Here is a 20,685-nt window from a genome sequence, read left to right as displayed (position 1 = left end):
TGTCCTAACTAAAGGTCAACAAAGCTGATAACTTGTGTTCTCTTTGAAACCTTCCGTTACTACCCTCTCCATTATCAGCAGCAAGCAAGGAGATGATGAGGCAACTGCAGCATAGGGAATGCTTAAAAATTAAGCTTCATATGTTGCCTTGGAAGCAGTTACCCTCAGCAGCTTCTCCCTTCAGTGACAGTAGGCATCTATGTTCCCCATTCTTTAGCCATGGGAGGAGAGGAAGGCATGGCTGGCTCTACTCAGTTCTTGTCAAAAACCCAGCCCTCAGCAGTCAGTAGACGCTAGTCTGTGGAAGAAACTTTGAACTGACAAGAAAAGGCATCATGACTGTCCTTTCCATGCACTTTCCTCATAGTTGTATGAATCTATTCCTTTCCTGAGGACTTAAGGGACAGTATGCCTACAGGGAAGAAATGATGTCTCCATAACCATGTGCTCACTTAGTGCTCACTAAGTACTTAGCAAAACATGTAGAAACTTTGAGGTGGTGCTGTGGTTTAATGTTCAATAACTCCTTTGGTACTTCCCCTACTGGCCACCACATGCTTATTTAGTTTTCTCTTCATCTCTTGCCCCATAGGAGGGATGCCTGTCCTTGAGCAAGAAGTGAAATAATGCTAGCTGTAGTTTTGGTGCTGGTTGTTATGAAGGTCTCCGTAAATTCAAATCCTTTTTCTCTCCTCTCTGTCTGTGGCAGACAACTTTAGACTCATTTTTATCTCATTGTTTTATATATCTTAGTTGTTTGTATACTTTAAAGCCTCTAAAGTGGAATTATTGAATAAACACCCTAATTTTGGACTCGTGTTTCTCATGGCTGGCTTCAGACAGTTTTGCTTCTAATCTTTGTTTACAGGACATGGTATATTGCATTCCCCCAGAAGAGCCAGAATCTGCTTCTAATGCTTTTTGTTTAGCTGACCATAGTCCTATTCTAACATGGGGATTACTTGCTTTTAGTGCAGCAAGATAATATATCCAGCTCTGTTATTGATAGATGAGCACCAAAACTAAGGGACTGACTGAGAATCTGTGTGAAACTGTGAATCTTTCCATTGATTTTTTTCAATACATTTTGACTCTACCTATAATTGCCTATCGTTCTCAGTGAATCTGTGCTGTTCTGTTTACTTCATTTGATGAGATAAGGATTGTTCTGTTCCTTGGTGACATGTATTCCCAAGCATCTTTTTTTTTACCTGTACAATGATCACTTTATTTTAGCAACCTGACGCTAATAAGTGCTGCAGCATTAACTGTGTCTTTGAGACAAGACCAGCACCACTGAGAAAAGTGAAATATGCTGTTCTACAGACCCTTTGTACAGGAGACTCCTGTGCTCATCTTGGCTGAGGTTTAAAAATGGATGACAGTGGCTGCCAGCAATCTAGGCGGATTGCTCCAAAAGTAATGTCCCTTATTATGTTGGTCCACTATGTCAGAGGTAGATGTTGATGGTATGACAGTAGAGGTTGAGAGACCAAACAGTGGATGTTTGCTCAGTGAGGTGGTGGGTGGTGTAATTCAGCAGTGGCAAAAGCAATGTGAAAGATAAGCCATATTCCAGATAGTTATGGAGATTTTGACAAGTATGGCAGCAGCTCTTGCTCATCACTGACAAAAATGCTAGTGACTATATTGAACAATAGCATTTTGTAGCTGAGAGCTTGCTCTACTGAGTAGTGTATTGTACTCTTTGTACCTGTTGTAGTTCCCATGGAAATAAATAGGAGGCATTACTTTCAGAGCAACCTGTCTACATCCAAACTCCGTCACTAATGAAGGCACAACCATGACATGTCACTTCATCTTTTACTTGCTTTGCCTCTTAGGCTTCGTTCTTGTCAACTCCTACCTACTATCATGGTTTTCTTCTTTGTTCCTCTCTTTACCTTATGTCCTGTTAATATTTCTGTAATATCTTGACATGTTTTTTTTTCTCCATTCTCCTGGTTTTTACTCCAAACTATTTGAATGTTACTTTCTGAATAACTCCTTGATGTTTAGTGACTTATTTTCCTCCTGTGTGGTATTGGATAGGCAGCTGTCCCTGCGCTGCTGGGCTGAGTAGGTGCCCTGAGGCACAGCCAACTGTGTGTCTGGACAAAGATCATCAGCTCAGTTTTCCCTGAAAGCCCAAATGAAAGTTACAGGAGCCATATTTGTGGCAGGTTAGTTCATAACTTTACTCCCACTTCAGACACTTCAGGCTGGTTGTCAACAGGAAGAGATTACAGCCTAATAAGCGTAAGGAACCAAAAGCAAAGGATGCAGAACCGAGATCCAGTGACATGCTTTGTGGCCTTGTTGCAAGGTCTTTGCTCTTAGTTTGAACACTCATGTAACCCTTTACTTCATGTTAGCAGTCCAGGTTTCCAACTGAAAGCTGCTAACTGATGTACTAACTTGGGCTCCCTGACTGCTTGCTGGATCTCTGAAGGACCACAGCAAACAAAACCAACTTCATAGGTCCTGATGTGCTCCCTGATTTTGGAAGGGAAGCATGTGTGGATGGTCATTTGGCCTTCCAAAAATTTGCCTTTGATTGCTCTGTACCTGCACATCTTCACGTTGATATCTGACTACCCCACATCATAGGCAGAGCTGCAGTAACGCCTGATCCTGATTATCCCCACTGAGACTCTGTTCCTGGAGGAATTAGCTCCAGGAAGGGCTGCACATGTATGCCTGTATACCAATTTTCTGTGTTTGTGCCTCAGAGGACAACGCTGCATTGTTTACTGCTTTGATTCAAGTCTGGAAAATATTTCTGGGCATCTTAGGGAACAGCACATAAGTCTTTATTATTTCTTAGAGAAGTTTTACCTTCTGCAGAATCTGAATCTCATCTGTAGCCCACATTAATTTGTTGCTTTTATGTATTGAGCAGGCTGCATTCAGTGTGTCAATTGAATACAGAGGAGATTTGAAAACGTGAAGCGTTCTGGAGAGAGATTAAACCGTTTTCTTGTTCAGCATTTCGTATCTTATTGCCATGAAAATTGAAACTGTAAGTATTAATAAATTAATAGTCATATTTGCTAGTCTCATTGTAATGTTGCAGCCAATCCACAAATGATGAGTCATAACTGCAAAAGCAAGAGGTTCCTTAAAATTATGGGGTTATTTCACAGTGCTGAGTTTTATTTCTGTTTTCTCCTTTAAGAATACTTCAGGTTAGAATTCCTATGCTTTATTCTGCAGTCAGGAGTAGCAGAAACTGTTTTCTTTCTTAAAGGACAAGATAGGTATTCTCAAGATAGTTATCCTCAAGAAAAAGAGATTTATAGGAATAGTAAAAGTTGACGGATCTACAACTTTCTCTGTATCCTTTCAGCTGTGATTTAAATTCCTTAAAGAAACAGCTTCCTGTGACTAGCAAATGGGTAATGTTAATTCAAGATTGTCAAAGCAGATATGAGTCTGGCACTTTCTTCCATCTTTTCTTCCCCCTGCCCCATTACCCTTTAATCAAACCTGGAAGTAATTACAACAGCGTTACCCCCAGGTGTCTCAGTGGCCATACAGCAGGACCACAGCACTTCTGACAGGAAGCTTGAGCAAGATAAATTCTAACAACTACCTCATCTTGCAGTTTCTTGTGAGAGTGGTATTATTGTACCATAACCTGTTGCTACTGAAATGTAATGGTGTTACAGAATTTGGAAATATTACCTCAGTGTTCAGAGGTGATTGAAGGTGAAATGAAAAAAAAAATTGTGCTGTGCATGAATTCATGAATTACTAGGCTCGTCAGCCTGGAAAAGAGGTAAATGAGAGGTCATGAGAGAAAGCTAATGAAATCATAAAGAGGGAAGAGAAGACAAAATAAGGATTGATTGTTCACCATCTCATAAATTGGGTATTAGAGCCATCTGATGAAGTAATATTAGGTTGTGGGTTTTTTTGTAAATTAAAGCCTATTTTTCTGTAATGCAGAATGGAAGTATAGAACTCATTACTACAACATGTTATTGGGGCTGAAAGTATGCATAGGCCTAAAAAGATTTAAATAATAAATAAGTGTTTTGTGGATTATTAAACATGATGGTTCAATCCCAACTTCTGACTGAGTAACTGTAAGCCTCTGATAGTTGGCTGGAGCACTTCAAGGGAAGGAGTGCACCAGGAGGCAGTCATGATACCTTCTCCTGGTTTATGGTTCTTTCCATTGCCCCTTGTGCCAATTCATTATTTGGGAGTGAAGGGAGCATATAATAAGGAGGGAGAATGACTGTTCACATGACTTGATAGTGATAGGGCACAAGGGGGAATGGTTTTAAACTAAGACAGGAGATTTAGGTTAGACACTAGGGTGGAAGTTTTTCCACACACAGGGTGGTGTCATACTGGAACAAGTTGCCCAAGAAGGCTGTGGATGCTTCATCCCTGGAGGCATTCAAGGCCAGGCTGGATGTGACTCTGGGCAGCCTGGTCTGGTGGTTGGCGACCCTGCACGTAGCAGGGGGTTGAAACTGGATGATCTTTGAAGACCTTTCCAAACCAGGCCATTCTATTTATGGATGGTAGACTAATTGGACCTGTGTGTTCCTGTTCCCTTGCTCAGTGGCTTTTGGCGTTGGCTTGTGACTTGGCTTGTGCGAGTCTATATATTTGAAGAACTTCTACAGGTTGATAAGAAGGCTCAGAGTCAAATGAACTCATTCCCAACATCATCATGTGTGTACTCATATTTTCTGGAAGGCTTTTCTGTGCAATTAGTTTTCATCTGTTTATTTCAGTGGAATAGGATCTTGGTGCCTGCAAAGATGCACTTATAAAAATCTCCACTAGTTGTCACTCGATCCTTATTTTAGCTCTGACTTCAAGCCCATTTCAAGCTCTTCTTAGCTTGTGTAAAATGATTCTTAGACCCCAAACACCAAGCATCTGTGACAGATGTTGCCATTGGGTCTTTCTGAAACACTCTGTTAGGAAGCATTTTATATCCGTGAGATGGCAGCCTCTGAGAGCATTGTTCTGTGGGTTTTGTGCCTTTATTTTACCAGCATCTTGTCCAAGAGCTGAACCTGGTATGGGGTCTGTTGTGTCAGCTGCTGCATGCACAATGCAACCACTGCCCTTCCTGGAGTGGTGAGAATCTGAATGAGCACATTCCCTCCTAGGGAAGGAGAAGCTATAGAAACATGAAAAAGCTTGTGGCAGTGCCTCAGTCATCTTGATTTTGGATGTTGATAAAGGTTTCCTTGAGTGCAAGGTAGTGGAACCGATCGTGTGCTGTCGATGATGATGAGGAGGAGCTACTGTAGAGATGCGATGTGCCTTGATCCCAGGATTATTTCCTTCTTTTGGTTTCTTCCAGTTAAAATTACAGATGCTTTTCACTGTGTATGTGTTTTGTGGGTACATCTTTTGCCTGGTTTTACTTCTTCAGTGCTTACAGTTCAAAGTTGCACTGAGTTTAATAGATTCCATAAACTGGATAAGCATCTTTTTCCATCTTTAACTCTGCCTGTTGCAGATTCAAACTGAGAGCACGCACCCTTTGTTATTTGTGTTGGATGTGGCATTTTGTTGAACAAATCATGTTCTGTACAATTTGGTGCTTGATGTTGTGAAGATAGGGAGGGAGAGATGATGTTTCCTTAGAATAGTTTGCAGCCTGAGTGAATCACAGGAAAATGCAAATGTCACAATTTAGGATCTTAATTTCTTATTATTTTAACAAGGCTCTCTTGTCCTTTGTTTTCATGGCTGGCAAACCTGTGTTGCCATTTCTATTTATCAGACTTGCTTGCCTTGCCCTACTCCACAAAGCAATGCAGTCATTACCCAATGGTTAATACTTGGGGTTGATACAGATCATTCCTTTTGGGAAAGCTGTGTGTTCAAACAGGAGTAGCTCTCTGCTCTCTGTGGAAGGAGATGAACAAGAGATTCTTGATTGGCAAGCTTATAAGGAAAACACATTCCTGTTTCTGTGTGCTTTGGCTTCAGTAAACTTATGTTATTTGAGGTAATAATGATGTAGTTCAGTGAACAAGAGCTACTAGGACCTAATCTACCCTCCTCCCACAGGCTCAGTTTGCCTGTAAATACATTACATGTTCTACCAGGTGCACTCTGGAGCGAGGATGGCATACAGTGTTAAAGCAGCCTAGCCTGTGTGGGAGGTTGTTCTTACAAATCAAATTACTGTTTCTAATCTCACAGTGCTTAAGTAGTATGAGCATCTGTAGGGGGGGAAAAAAAAACAAAAAAACCCACCAAAAACAACAACTGAACTGTTTTTCAGGATTTAATGAAATTTTATTTTCATAAAAAATCCGTCTTTTTAAGTGAAATGAAAATTAAATGATATTTTTTTCAACGACTTGTTCATTGTAGGAATGTTGTTCTAACTCAATTCTTGATATGAAACTTCCATAGAACGTATTGTTCAATCCCTTCCTCATGTAAAAGAGGGAAAAAAATTAGCTCAAACTGAATTGCTCTCAAGATGTTTCTCCTCTGATGTTAGAGAATGTTTATTTCCTTCTCCATCCATGTTTCTTTTTAAAATAATTATGTGCAGTTTTGGAGATACTTTGAGTCCAGAGCATCAAGATGAGTGTCAAGGGAACAAAGTTATTATTTCTAAACCAATAGGCAGAATGCCTGTGTTTGAGTCTTAGTCTTTATTATTTCATTTATATACTGAGATCAAGTGAGATAGGGGTTTTTATTTGCCTGAGAAACATGTGCCTTTTTTTATCTCTGTTGTATCAATCCATATTTTGCTTGCTTTGTAGAAACCTTTAACTGATTGTCAGTTTTTTAATTTTTCTGTTTTCTCAAAGCCAAAGAAATCATGAAGATTTGGAGTTACCTTCCCCCCTGTAATTTTTTAAATGTGTGAGAATATGATCAGAAACTTGTCATTGCTCTTAATTGCCTTTTAATTATTTTACAGTAATTAAATCTCACAATTGCTCATTAAGGTATTGTGCAGGAAGTGTATTAATAAACCTGTGCAAGCAGCATCTGCAAAAGCTCTTGGTAGCTGTTGCCTTGGCAAGGAGGATTTTCACTAATGTAAGCAAATAGCAAATGATGAGGTTTGCTGCTCTGTTGTCACCTGGGCCAGCCTCAGAGGAATTGAGGGGTGAGAGATTTAAACAATAAAATAAAATAAAAATTGTACAACACCAAGGAAACAAGCTCCTAAGGCTGGAGCAGCCCATTGTGGAGATGATTGTTTCACTCACAAAGTCACCACTTTTGTTTATTCTGTGCAGTTCAGAATCCTGATTAGCCAAGATGATAGCTTCTTTGATCCAAGCCATTTTGTAATAAGATCAGAGAGTTCCCAGACAGTAGTGACTCTTTAGGTGCTTACATCATGTCTCCTGTGGTGGCAAAAAGTCTGAGGCAGGGATCAGCGAGTTATAATGCATGAAACAACTTACACAAGCCTGCCTGTGTGCTCATGAGAGAAGGATGCTGCAGCCAGTACTCGAGGAGCTGAGCTGATGCTTGGTGTGGCATAGTTGTAGTTTGACCTTGAGGAGATCCTTTAAGCTCAGTCAGTAAACTGAGCTTGAGTAAACAGTAGCACAAAGTTTTGTTCTACTGCAACCAGACTATGAGTTTGAATTGAAAACTTCTGTGTCCCTGTAATGCAAAGAATATGTGGTAAAACGACTTCAGCTGTGAGATGAATTTAAGCTTAAGAGGTTATTTGAGGAGCAGTTAAGTTTACCAGATGGCCCCCTTACAGAGATGATGTTGGAATTGCTCGATAGCAAAATGAAAGAAGTTGCAATAGCAAAGAGGGAGGCCTTTATCTGCTTGTCCAGTACGGTTGACAATTAATTAGTTTGATATGGCATCACTGCAGAGTTAGTCAAATGAAAGTGCGTCTTTACATGCTGCAGTTACACTCTCAGTAGAATAAGCCTGTATCTCCTTGATTGATTGATATTTTTTTGCAAAGATTAATGTTAGCTGCAACGCCACATCAAGTAGCTTCGCTCAAGGCATTGCTGTGAGTGTGAAAGAGTTTGGTCGAGTACCTCGTGGTGTTCAATTTCATATAGGGTCAGTCTCTTCTCCCTTAAGCAGAGAAATAGAAATGATATGCTGTCTTTGCATGCATGTCTCCAAGAAAACAAACAGCGTAGCACACTCCGGGGTTGGAGTAATATACAACACTGTCACAACTTTAGTTGACATTTTAGGTATTCAACTGTGAATAAATGAGAGTCTGCCTATCGGTTCATGAGGGAATCTAGAAACGAGGAACTGCAGTAATTAAAATCTTTCTGGTGTGAAATTCTTCTGAAAATACTTAACATCTGCCATCCAGCAATTTTAAAATACTTAACAAGCTTTCAGCTTTCTTACAGGGAGGTAAACATCAATGTTTCTCACTCTACAGAAACTGGGATTATGTATGTGCCGAGTGACTTTGTCCAGTCACATGCAATGAAATACAGTGGAGTTTTCTGAGGATTTTAACTTTAATGTTAGAGGTCTTTCCATACATGCAAGAGCAGTTACCGTGAATGGCAAAGCAGCAAACTGAAGGCTGAGCATGAGTTTTAGGAACTGGTCAGTCAGGGAGAGGTCAACTGGCTTGTTCTGGAAGGACTAGAGAGCCTTTTACTGTTGTGAAAGACACAGTTGTAACTATAAGTTTACTTTTTCCCTGCACAAATTTCTTTCATAAAGAGCAGAACTGATACAAGTTGAATCTGAAGGAAAAGCATTCCTCAATGAAAAATAAGGGCACTTTTAAAAATACAGTCTAGAGTCTTACTTAGGTTGTAAGCCCCATCAACGCACTGTATGAAATGGCTTATTACAAAAGCACGATACTTGAAAGCTGTCAGATCAGTAATAAAGTGTAGCTTGACCAAGATCTGGTTAAAAAGAATTGAATAATTGCTGCACATGTTGAAGTATTTCAAGTGAATAATCTCACCTTCACGGAAGTGTAATTGCATTTCATATAAAACCCTCAAAACATAACCAGCACCTACCTTTGAGCTTGGTTGGGTGCCATGGGGAGACATTAGAAAGGGATTTGGGGGTGGTATTGCACAAGCCTATGTATTGATAGAGACTCTGAAAGACTATAGGTAAACCTCGATGAGATTGAAAACAGAAATAAGTGATGAAAAGTGCAATGAACTTAGTGTTTATTGAGATCTCTGCTTCCATGCGTTCTGGCTTGATGATGATTATTATTTTTATTATTATGCTTGGACTTGTATTTGGAGATTTCAGTGTGGCTGAGTTTTGAGACTTGTGTTGTCTTTAAAGTGCGCAGTAGGGCAGTGAGCGTAGCGGTAATTCATCAGGTGTAGTGAGCACAAATACATTTTTGACAGATGCAATTAAGCTGTGTGTCTTAGCAACATTTTTCTTAGCCACAGGTCAATGTTCTCTCCATTTATTCAGGCCTTTCTCTTAAGTGATAAATGATGCAAGACAGCTGTTTTAAAAACAGAACTCACTTCAGAGTCAGAGGTGAGAAAATGCTTTGTGTGTAATGGAAAGGCCAATACCAGTGTTTCCACACAGAGAGCTGTAGAAAGCTTTGTAGCTTTTTACTAAGTGGGAGAACTTTTTGTCTCTTAAAAACAAGAGGTAGATAGCACTACTGTTTCTAGTGTGAACACAAAATACTGTTGCTACTTAGCATTCTGCTAGTGTTCATACAGGTGCTGGAATCTGAGTGCTCCACATCACCTGTGGGCACAGAGTCAATGCCATATGGCTTCTAGCCTCACTACTTCCAGGAGTAGAAGCATTATCTGCTTTTTATTCTGATATATGACAAGATTATGCACTGTTCTGCGCCCAGCTCTGACTGTCTTGTGTTTGTGCCTGCTTTCTGATTGTTTGGTGAGCCATTGCTCTTATAGAGATTCTTGTGGCTGGACTTCCCAACGGCTGCTCTGACAGCCCCAGCCCAATTTGTCTTTTTGTAGCTTTTTGCATACAGAACCGTTTCTCAAGTCAACTCTTCTTTCCTCCTTTGAGGACCTTGAACTTGAAAAAAGTGGTAGATTGTCTTAGGCTGAAGTCTTCTCTTTCAACACTGGAGTCGAAGTATATAAAGAGACATGCACTAGATTTTCTTATGAATCGTGGCATAATATCCTAGATTATGGAGGACTGCTTCCTGTGGGAGAATAAAGAAAAAGTTCATTCTTCTTCCCTCATTCTCTCAAAATAGGATGAAATACAGCATGGGACACAACTGTTCTAAGAACCCTTATCAGGGGATTTTATTTCCTGATGAGAAGGAGAAGAAAATTCTTCTTGCTTTGTATGTACTCTGCTTGCTGAGAGCTGTATAAAATAGATGTCTTGATATCTCATGAAGACTTTCAAGCAGTCTTTTGCACTCTTTAGTAACAGGCCTGCAAAGCAGTGTAGGGTATGCAGAAGATGGCAAGGAGCAGAAGAACGCCTGTCCTCCCTAAGCCTTTGGGTCTCAGTAGATGTGTTCAGTGGCTAGCAATTGGTGGATTGTCTCTAGTAATTATATTTGCAGCCACTTAGAGGCAGAAAATTTGATTTGGTGTTGATGACTGGAGTTATTTAAAGTAACTGTTTAAAACATGAAGCCTGTGGGAACTGTGTTGATTAAGAGAGAAAAATGCCAGATGTTTCAGGTACAGTAGATGTCGAGAAGGGATTAATTAATAGTTTGCATAAATATGTATTTTCTATGACTAAAGCTCATGTACTGAGGAGGAAGTGATTCTTTTGCTAAGGGTTAGTGAGGAAAAGTTGTTGGAAAGTGATTAATGAGGTTACACGATCCCGAGTTTATGAATCCCATGCACAGTGAATTCCAACTTCGAGGGTCTCACTTTAGATATTCCCACTGTTACTTTCCTATTCTGTTACTTATCTAAGAATACACGTGTGTTGTGCAGCCTCATAGGTATGAATTTGTAGAACAAGATACTACTAAAGCATCCACCACTCAGACTTCTATACATTTCAAGGGTATTTACTTTGGACTGGCTCTAGCCTGTCCTGTGGACACCTTGTCCATTATCAGATGAGCACATGCTTCTGTAATTTAAAATAAAAACCATTCACATGCTCTCTGTCCAGTTCTACAGTGTGAACCAAAGCATGCTAAGAGGGGAGTAGACACTATTACTCCTGATCCAAACTAAAATACTGATGTGGTGTTTGAGAATGTAAGTCTTCAGCATTTTCTCTTTAAGATTTCTGGAGCTAAGCAATCTCTTCCTTCCTCCACTTTGCAAGTGAGGAACTGATTCAGGGCGAAGCTAAGTGCCTTGAGCACAGTTGCAGGAGTGCTTGATTAGGATGCTGAAGGCACTCTGCTCTCAGCCAGTGTGGTGCACTGTCATGCATGTTCTCCTGAGATTGCTTGTCAGTTGGTGTGGCTGTAATCCACATCTGAATGGGGACAGCGACTGCATAGGTGTGGTGTTTTCACATGGGCAACTTGTGATGGTACTGACATTGTTCTCTACAGGCATAATGTGTGTCTGGGCAAAGCACAGCTCCTGAGATGCTCGTTGCTAATTACAGTTCTGATTAGTGAAGAACTGATGCAAATGTTATCTCTGACAAACTGACTGAAACATCAATCAAAATAATTGATTGGTTTTTCTAATTTTTTCTCCTTGAATGCAAACATTCTCATTTCACAGTTGCCAGCTTTGTATATTCTGTTATTCTGTTAAACATGGCGTCTTCCTTTGGGGCTTTCATGGGCTGTACAACTCCGAGAAATGATATGCTCTGCCTTCTGAGCATATCATCAGTGGGTGCCACACTTAGGCTTGAAGTGTCTTTGTAGTGTGATCTGTGAGTTCAGTCTAGACTAGATTTTCATAATTACTGTAATGCTTAACAAGATTAACCCAATAAAGTTGATGCATTTCAAAATGTTGGCTCCAATGCTGGCCCTGTTGATGTTATTGACAGAAGTTTGGTAAATTTTGCCCATATGAAGATTTTATTTGAACAGTTCAAGATTTTATGTTCTCTGCTGAGCCAAAGCCTTTTGTTTTTGAGGTATCTGATAAAACAGTTTTATCTTGGTTTGTTTAGGCTTTGTTTTAAATGCCAGCTTCTTGCTTCTGTTGGGTATCGTCTCATTTTTTAGGGTTTTGTTCCTTTCCTTTAGAGTCCAAATGCAGCTTGTCTATTTTGGGAGGAGACAGAAATGAAATCTGTTTCACAGCTGTTTGACGTGTGCCATCCCCTAGCAAAGCCCACCAGTTTCATTCACTTCCTCAGCGCTGTGGCAGCATAAAGGGTTCCAAGCCTCCTCTAAGAAGGCCTCCTACACAATAGCAGTCTTCAGCCCTACTGGTCTATTCCACATACATGCATAATGTGTATATACATTTATATATTTTCATAAGGGCATTTACACAAACATGCTTTCTGGGAGCTCTATACAAAAAGCTTCCTTTCACAAGTTAACTGTTTCAATGCCTGTGAAGCCTAAATACTAATACAAGTCTATTGTTTCTTATAGTTCCTGTTGTTTCTGGACTTCAAGTCTTTTTAGCCTTGTAGTGCCAGCTAAGGCTCTCTGAAAGAAAGAATGCATTCTTTTATCCTGCAGTTCGTTTTTCCCATGGATTCCCATGGATTTTACTGACAAAAAGGAGCTCTATTCCTTTTCCTCTCCTCGGATTTTCATTGCCATCAAGAGGAGCGCAGAAGTAATTCCCAATGTCATGAAGTTCAAATCACAGGTTCTGCACACAAAAATAAGCTGGCACTGGTTGAAGTACAGATGGATTTGGGATATTGGTGTGGCTGTGTTTATACTGATGGGGATGAATATGGCCTGCAAAAAGTTGATTGTTTCCTAAGATTCTCTACGAGCTGTATACATCACAGATCTGTGGACATGGGGCTCTCTTAGGTGAGCATGCCTGCTCCCCCACTCCTGCATGGCACAGCTTGTCTTAGGTGACTGTGGAAGTTTAGGTGGCTACCATCTGAATGCAAAAGAGAGGATTCGTGACCTGATGTTTCTTATATATTTTGAAGGAAAAATGCTATGTATGTATATATTTATATGGATTTTGTGCTAAAAATAGTGTTGCATAGTGTCATTAGCATATACTAGAGAGTTGTTACTCATTGGTCATGTCAAATTACACATGTTGAGTAAATACTCATACTTGCTGTCCTTGAACTCTGTGAAGAACCTGCTTATAATAAATGACTGCATTGTGTTGCAGAGACTCAGTTAGGAAAGTTCTGTTAGAAGTGCATTGCAAAATAACATTCAGTGAATTCAGTACAGTTGCTTGATCTTACTATCAGGGGTGCACTGTTATCTGGGAACAGTTGCAAGATGCCTGATTAAAATAATGTCATTCTTAACTCCCATCCCCCCTTTCTGCAGAAGCCAGTTTCTTCTTGAAAAGTGCTGTAGCATTTCATAAGCACACAGTCTTAATGGGAATGCAAGTGAAGCTGTCTTAATGCATTGCTTATGATTAAGCATAAAATGTTTGGGCAGACACCTGGACTGTACAAATATGCTGTAAGCTGTAATTCTGTGGCTACAAAGCACTGAAAGCTGGTGATTTTACTGTCACTTTGAATTTGAAGGTGTTTTTCTATCATGTTTGCCATGACACTGCTGGATGGCCTCATTGCGGTCGTCAGGATCACATTGCAATGTGTTTCTTACTGAAAGTGATGTTGAAGAATTTACCCTCTAGATGGGTATGCAGAGGGGGAATATACTCCCTTCAGAAACAAGGCTCTCATGCTAGGCTCAGGTCAGGTCAAAGTGGTAACCAGACCCAGGTCTTAGGCCAAGTGCTGAGCTCAGGGTTGCCTGTCCTTTGCATGGTGTTCCTGTTTGTTCTGAAACAGGCATTTCCTTGATGTGCTGTTTCAGTGGTTATTTGCTCTCTCTTCAGAAAGTTCTCATCCAGATAGGCTGTTTGATTTTCTGGATCTTTCACTCCTTTATGTTTAGTGAAGTCAATATATGTCAATTTTTCATCCGTAAAGCGGAGTTAAAACTTTTCTATTTAATATTGTGCTGTGAAGATAAATTAAGAGGTTCATTTCTTTTTTGCTGTGTCAGAAAGAGAGTTAATACAGTTTGAAGATGAAAATACATATTTCAAATCTGGTCTTTCCTTCCTCCCTATCTCCCAGTGACACATTTATATTTTGTCTCTGAGGTTTTGGCTTACTTGTCCACGTATGATTTAAGTAATAGTGCACTTTAAGTGTATTTTATTCCTTTTGGATTGCACAGGATAATGCCCTGTACACATAGGTATGTTTATTCCACCTTTCTTTGACTTTGCTTTATAGCTGTAAAGGAGGGAGGTTGTTCTTCAAGGACAGCTTGTTCATGCTACTACTTAATTATCAGGAGAGAGCATTAACTATGTTGGATGACCTGAGATCAGGAGTCAGGCTACAGTTGCCAAAGGGAGAAAATATCTTGTGGTTAAGATCGAAGGCTGCAGTTCTTGCATTCAGTCCCTTTCTTTGCCCATTCTTCAGTATCCCAGTGTCATTAAGTGAGGGAGCTTAAATTTCCCTGTCTAAGCTAAGTGTTGTAAGAATAAATTAATTGGTATAGATGAGTCACTCAGATGCTCTGGGACTATGGGTTATTTAAAAACCTAAATTTATCACTGAGGCCAGACTTTTCTGAAGGGCTCAGCTTGGGTTTTTAGCTCGTGTCAATAGATTTCTTACCACTATCATTTAGGATTTGTGTCTCAGGCATGCCTAGAAGCCCTCATAAGCATCAATAATGTGTTACACAAAGGCTTGTTATCCAGAAGTCCTTGCCCTGAATAACTTGCAGTCAAGTCAGGGGCAGTACATGGAGGGAACACAGCATTAGAGTACACAATGCATAGACCTACCCAGCTGTCTCATGGTTACTTCTTGGCCTTTCTAGCTGATAACATCTCTGAAGAGAGGACAGAAAGAGATTTTTTTTTTTAAGGGAGGTATTCATGTATACAGACAGTTCCAGGGGAAAGGACCAAACTGAAAAAGCTGAAAAACTTTCCAAATGACTGTGGACTGATTTTTGGTGTAGTAGAGCTGCCAGGTCAGAGGAAAAGTGTGCTGGTAAGGATCCTTTATGTTAAAACCAGTAACTGGAAGCTGGTGGAGAGAAGCATAGAAGTTGTTGTGATTGTGGCTTTAAGCCAGGAGGAATCTCTGTGGCAGCATTTTAAACAAAGGTAAGCAGTACAAGGTGGGTATTTATCAAGAGAAGAGAGGAAGAGGTTTCAGTGGCAAAATTCCTAGTGAGATCATTGCCATATTAGTGTGCAGAGACCAGTCTGTCTGTGTGCTGCAAGGTGCATTTCCACCCTAAATTGGATTATTTCAGCTGTCAGCAAGTAGTTGATAATATAGTGATCTGTGCTTGGGAGATTCACTCTTCATATTAGTGTTGTATTGCAGCCAGTGCTGAGGCTAGACAGAGCTACTCATCTTCACCTCAAGGTCCCGAGTGGACTCACTTAACTTACCCATGAGTGGGCAATTAAGTAAGAAGAGAGACCTTGTCAGTTCCAGGCATTAATATAAATCTTGGTGCTTGTAATACATTTACATGGCTCCCCAGGTCTATCCAGACTTATAATCGGCTCTCTCATTCACAGGCCTTCTGGGATATTGACTATTCACTTCTGCTTTGTAGTCCTCCAAATCAGAACTGAGCACTGGAGGTAGCCAGCAGTTTGTTTCTCTGATGGGCACTTAGTAATGTTTTTTCACTTTGGGGTACATAAGCATTGCCTCACATAGTGTTAAACACACTCTGGGGAAGCTGAGAGTCAGGCTTAGCAGGTAGCTGATTTTCACCCTCAAATCTCTCTTGTTCAAATGTCTTTTAGCTTAAAAATGGCTTAAAGTTGTTGTTTCCCAATGGCTGGTATGAGGTATTTGTGAATGGATTTGATCTTCTCTTCATTCAGTAAGAGCAAGTGTCCACATCTTTGGGCTCCAAATGAATTAACAGTCAGTGCATTACTTGCAAGCATTCCAAAAAGAGTCTCTCCTCAATTTCTTTACCTTAATCGCATGGAGATGTGTTAAAGATATTGCTAGTATCATGGTCTTGAAATTGGCATGATCCATTTACTAGTATTGTGGTCCTGAAATTAGCATGATCCACTTGTTTGGGTGGCTTCTGCTATGCTATGCTTAAGCCTTTGCTGATGAGCTCCTGAAAGTTTTGTGAGCTGAATGGAATGCAGATTTTGACTTAGTCTGGAGAACCTCTTAAGGAACAAAAGGCATGATGCAGATGGAGACGTGCTGAATCAGAATAGCGAAGAGGTGTCAGGCTTGGATCTGTTTGTGCTGCTTTTCCTGGACAACCAGCAGTTTTCTTTATTCAGCCTCTGAACACTCGCAAATTGTTTATATAAAATCACATAGTATGTGGGATGGATACATGACTGGAAACTGGTATTTTTGGATTTTCCCCCTGAACTCTCAAAAATACTTTTTGTCTCAAAATAAGACTTTCAACTCTCTTCTATTTCTACAAATAAGTAAATAATACAACTTAATTTTATAACGTGTCTGCACTGGGAGGTGAGGACTGAGCCTTTGCTTCTGGTTTTTCCAAGTAGAGGAATTTTACTGACTCCACTCGTACTGCTGCGGAGCCCCAAAGCAAAATCATTTCTGGAGCTCCTTTCCTTCTTTGCTTCCCTTCATAGAAAGCTCCAAGGTAGTGTCCACCTGATGTGTTATTGGGCGCTTGTATTTCTAGCACAATGTGTTGTGAAATACAAAGTAAGCTTAAGAGGTAAGGTCAGCAGAATCAAATACTGTCAGAGGCTGATACCTCTGTAGCTATACAAAGGGCATTCAGACTGTCAGTGCTTGTTTTGAGAGCAAGAGACAAGGATGCTGTGACAGAGCTGTGTTAAGGTGACTCTATGATACAAAATGACTGGCATGCATTGTCTCACCTGGACTGACGAATGCTGGTGCGGAGATAGAAACTGTCCGCTCTGTATCCTCACTCATCTTCTGTTTTCAAATGTGTTCTGAGAACCAACTTGTGGTAGGTTGCCGCCAGCTACAGACCAGCCAATAATGATAGGAGATGGATGGTGTCAGCTAGGTTTGGGTGGCTGTATTTTTTCAGACATGCTTTTCAATACTGAAGTGGCTGGACATGTTCTTTGGGCAGCTGGTATAGCTCTTCCTTATCAATTTGAGCTCAATTCTATTCTTGTGCAAACATAAACTGTTCAAAGTGAAGATGAGTTGTATGTGCAACTGCAAGGCAGAATTTCATTCAGGCTTGTGTTAAATCTGAGTGGCAACAGTTGGTGACATATTCAAATGGCCCCAGATGCTTTGTTTTATTACACAGACCACTGTGAGCTTGCTGTACTCTTCACCATCTTTTCCTTGCCTCCTTTTCCTTATGTTCATTCCAGGTGGATGCTTATACATGTACTGCGCAATCTGCTAGAGCTTTGGGGGTAACAAAGAGAAACTGCGGTGTTAATTCAAGGCACAACATTGAATGTTGGAAATGGTCCCAGTTGGTGAAAGATTTGTGTGTGTGCGTGTTTTTGTGTTTATGAATATAGCCTATCTGGTTGATATTTGTTTTTTTAATTCAATTTGGATGATGAGCACAAAACATCTTCTCTTTCTGCTGCTGCAGAGACAATATTTAGAACTGAAACTCTTACGGTGACAATACCTCAGTAGTTTATGTTCCCAAGCATTGCTGAACTGCTGATTACGGCCTTTCAAGTTTTTGTGGTAACAACCACAGTAATGCTTTGCCTTCCTTTACTTAGGCTGTTTATGCTGGAGGTCAAGTATAATTGTGTCAGCAGTCAGAAATACTCTGCAAAAAATAATTAAGCCTTTACACTTTCTTTGCTCACGTTGTATTTTGTCATTTCCTAAAAGCAGTTTTATTGCCTATATGCTGGATAGTTAGGCTCACAGCTCCTTTTCAATCACTTTTTTCCCCCTGAATTAGCCTGAATCCCAGACAAACAATTTGCAAAGCAGAGTGGACAGTACAGCAGTCCAGAGGGAAGATTCCTGCCTGCTGGTCCACAGCTCCTCACTCCCTTCGTGGATGATCTCTCAGAACAGAGATTTCAATACTGAGTCTGCAGATGTGATTCTGTAAGTGATTGTTCTTTAGGACAAGGTGTTTGTATCTTGTCTATTGCAAAATTGCTTGTTCTAAGCCCCCCAGGGTTCATCTCTTTCCCTTCCTTCCTCCCACAGCTGAACTTCAGTAAGGTCTGTACCGATGGGTCTATCATGAGCAGTCCCATTCATGGCCATAAGGAGTCTTGGCATTAAGCAACCATGTGAATGTGTGGCTTTGCTGTAAGCTGAAGCACCAGTGTAAATGTGCTATTCCTCTTCGTAGCAGATGATTTCAAGTGAAGGTACTATTGTGCAGGTGCTGAGTAAATGAGATTTTTGTCAGACACACAAGTGAGTTGTCCTTTCATTCAGTGGAGATGAAAGTAGGACTGATATAAGTTATAGCTCAAATGTGCAGACAAATGATGCTACTGTCGTGTAGTGTAATTTGAAAAGGATAGTCTGATTTCAATTCAGAAGGCTTACAGCAAAAGGGGCTTGTTTGGCTGTTGTCCTCTGTGTGTGTTGGACTTCGAGTATGCATCCAGCCTATCTATCTGATTGACTTGAAATTCCAGGTGGCTTCATCTGTGTTAACTGCTCTACTAGACACTGATGCTGGCTGCTGTTATCTTCAGCTGAGTAGCTGCTTGTCCTCAGCTACCATTCATGTTCAAATGACTAACTTCATTTAAGATATTGTGTCTCCAGCATGCGGAACTCAAGCTGGTGTTTCTGTGAGCATTGAACATTCCTGCAGATCAGACTGTGCATCTCAGATAATACTCTCAGAGCAGTGCTTGGCTGTCTTCAGCCCCAGAATTGCCTGTTGTGGTCTTGCAATGCTTTGTACCATTCATGTCAGAATCTCCTTGTTCTACCACAAGTAAAGCTGGCTCGTACAAGTCTCAATCTCCATCATTAAATTGCCAATGGCCAGCCTTAGTCCAGCTTTTGGCAGCCTGAGTGAGGCTGCCCCAAGAGAAGAACAGCCCAATCCTGTGTTACAAACTGTCAAATTATAGGCAAAGTGTGAAAATGTAAATTCCGACATTTTTTCACTACTATGTAAATTTGTAAATCAGCTTTTTTTGAGATTCTTTGTCAGCAGGTTGCATGCTAATTTGTTGATAGCTAAGGAGCAATAAGACTCGGAAAACATTCACCTTAATTAGGAGATGAATATTCACTGGAGTTCACGATTCGTCCATGTACTTGTTTTTGCAAGAGTGACCTCTTGTTCAAAGCCTGTCTTTTCCTAGTGCGATCCCATAGCTAGGGTCAGGCCCCTTCCTCATAGCCCTGCTTTCACTGTTCCCTTGATCACTTAGCAACTTTTGTATGCCTTCAAACTACAATTTCTCTCCTGACTCCACCAAATACAGTATTTACTTATTCAGGTCCTTCCCTTTTCCCAGCTAGTTGCAGTTTCCCATTTCTCCATTGTTCTTATATCGTAGTTTGCTTTTCTTTCAATTTTCTCTGTCCTGCACAAGCTCTGAAAAACGCTCACATTATCCTTCCCCTTCCTCCTCCTCACAATGGCTAGTGCTCAACTCCTTCCCTTGATTCTTGTGCTGCTTTCTCTGCCTTAGTGCAGGTGAGAATTGCTCAGTGCTCCTGCTTTGCATCCCTCACCTCTGTAGTGTTGAGGCTTAGCTATGGCACATCCTGGAAATGCTGTTGCAGAGCATCCAGTCCAGTTCCCCAGCCTGGGGTGAGCTTGCTGCACTGGGAGATTCGTAGAAGTGAGCTATCGTAAAGCCTTTGCTGACCTGTGCAGACTGCAGCATGTCAATTGCAGGTGTAAAGCTGCATTATAGCTGCTGTTCTATTCCAGAATGTGCAAATTAGTCATGTTTGAGTGAGTTCTGGCTGCATTGTGATTAAAAAATAGATAAATAAAATGAAGTATAACAAACAAACTGAATATTGCAGGTAAGTGAGATATCCTCACCCCTTTTGGGGTCATGCAGCACTCTGGGTTTATTAGCACATTGTCTTGTTAACACACTGAAATTCTTTCTCTCCCCTTGCTGTTTGGGAACAGAGGGCCTGAGAGAGTAAAGTGATGTTCAGAATCATTTCTTCATCCTTTTGTTAAATAAGATGATGGCATGATAGCCATGAGGATGATGCAAGGCTGAGTGAGTAGTGAAACTGTGCTAAAAGGAGCAAAAACATCAGAAACCAACAACTATGCTATTCCCAAGGAAAAAAAAAAAGTGAATTTTTCTTATCTGATGGCAATAGAGAAAAGGGTCCAGTGCCCCCTCACTTGCCCGATGGCAGATACAAAGCAAAAAGCAACTGTGGAGATACCAGGCTGGAATTTGCTAATGGCTAATTTAGGTCAGCTATACAAGTTGCTGTTGGTTCTGTCAGTTTGTGTAAGTGAAGGATATTGCTCATACACTTTGTTCTAGAGAGAAGCATGAATCATTCAGGAGAAATTTGCAGTTGAAGGGCAGTTGCAAACAACCAGCATCCTATGCTAGTGGTTGCATGCTGAAGTCAGGGCTGCTACCTGGGAAGCTCTCATGGAAGAGTATTGGGCCTTGACAGATG

General features: G+C 40.6%; 1 protein-coding gene across 4 annotated transcripts in view; it reads left to right on the top strand.

Moving 5' to 3' along the window:
• TSPAN4 (tetraspanin 4) overlaps positions 1-20,685 on the top strand; it is a 393,641-nt gene that overhangs the window by 77,239 nt on the left and 295,717 nt on the right. Inside the window, exon 3 of one of the 4 annotated variants that reach the window (XM_042814266.1) lies at positions 2,903-3,022. The exons of the other annotated variants lie outside the window; for them this stretch is intronic. The gene's annotated coding sequence lies outside the window, so the exon portion shown is untranslated. The remainder of the gene's footprint in view (positions 1-2,902; positions 3,023-20,685) is intronic. 4 annotated transcript variants of the gene reach the window in all.

Source organism: Centrocercus urophasianus, unplaced genomic scaffold, assembly GCF_019232065.1.
Source record: "Centrocercus urophasianus isolate 14NV4802_14NV808 unplaced genomic scaffold, USGS_Curo_1.0 seq_14, whole genome shotgun sequence".
In the NCBI taxonomy this organism is placed as follows: Eukaryota; Metazoa; Chordata; class Aves; order Galliformes; family Phasianidae; genus Centrocercus; species Centrocercus urophasianus.
This window is presented reverse-complemented; position numbering and strand designations above follow the sequence as displayed.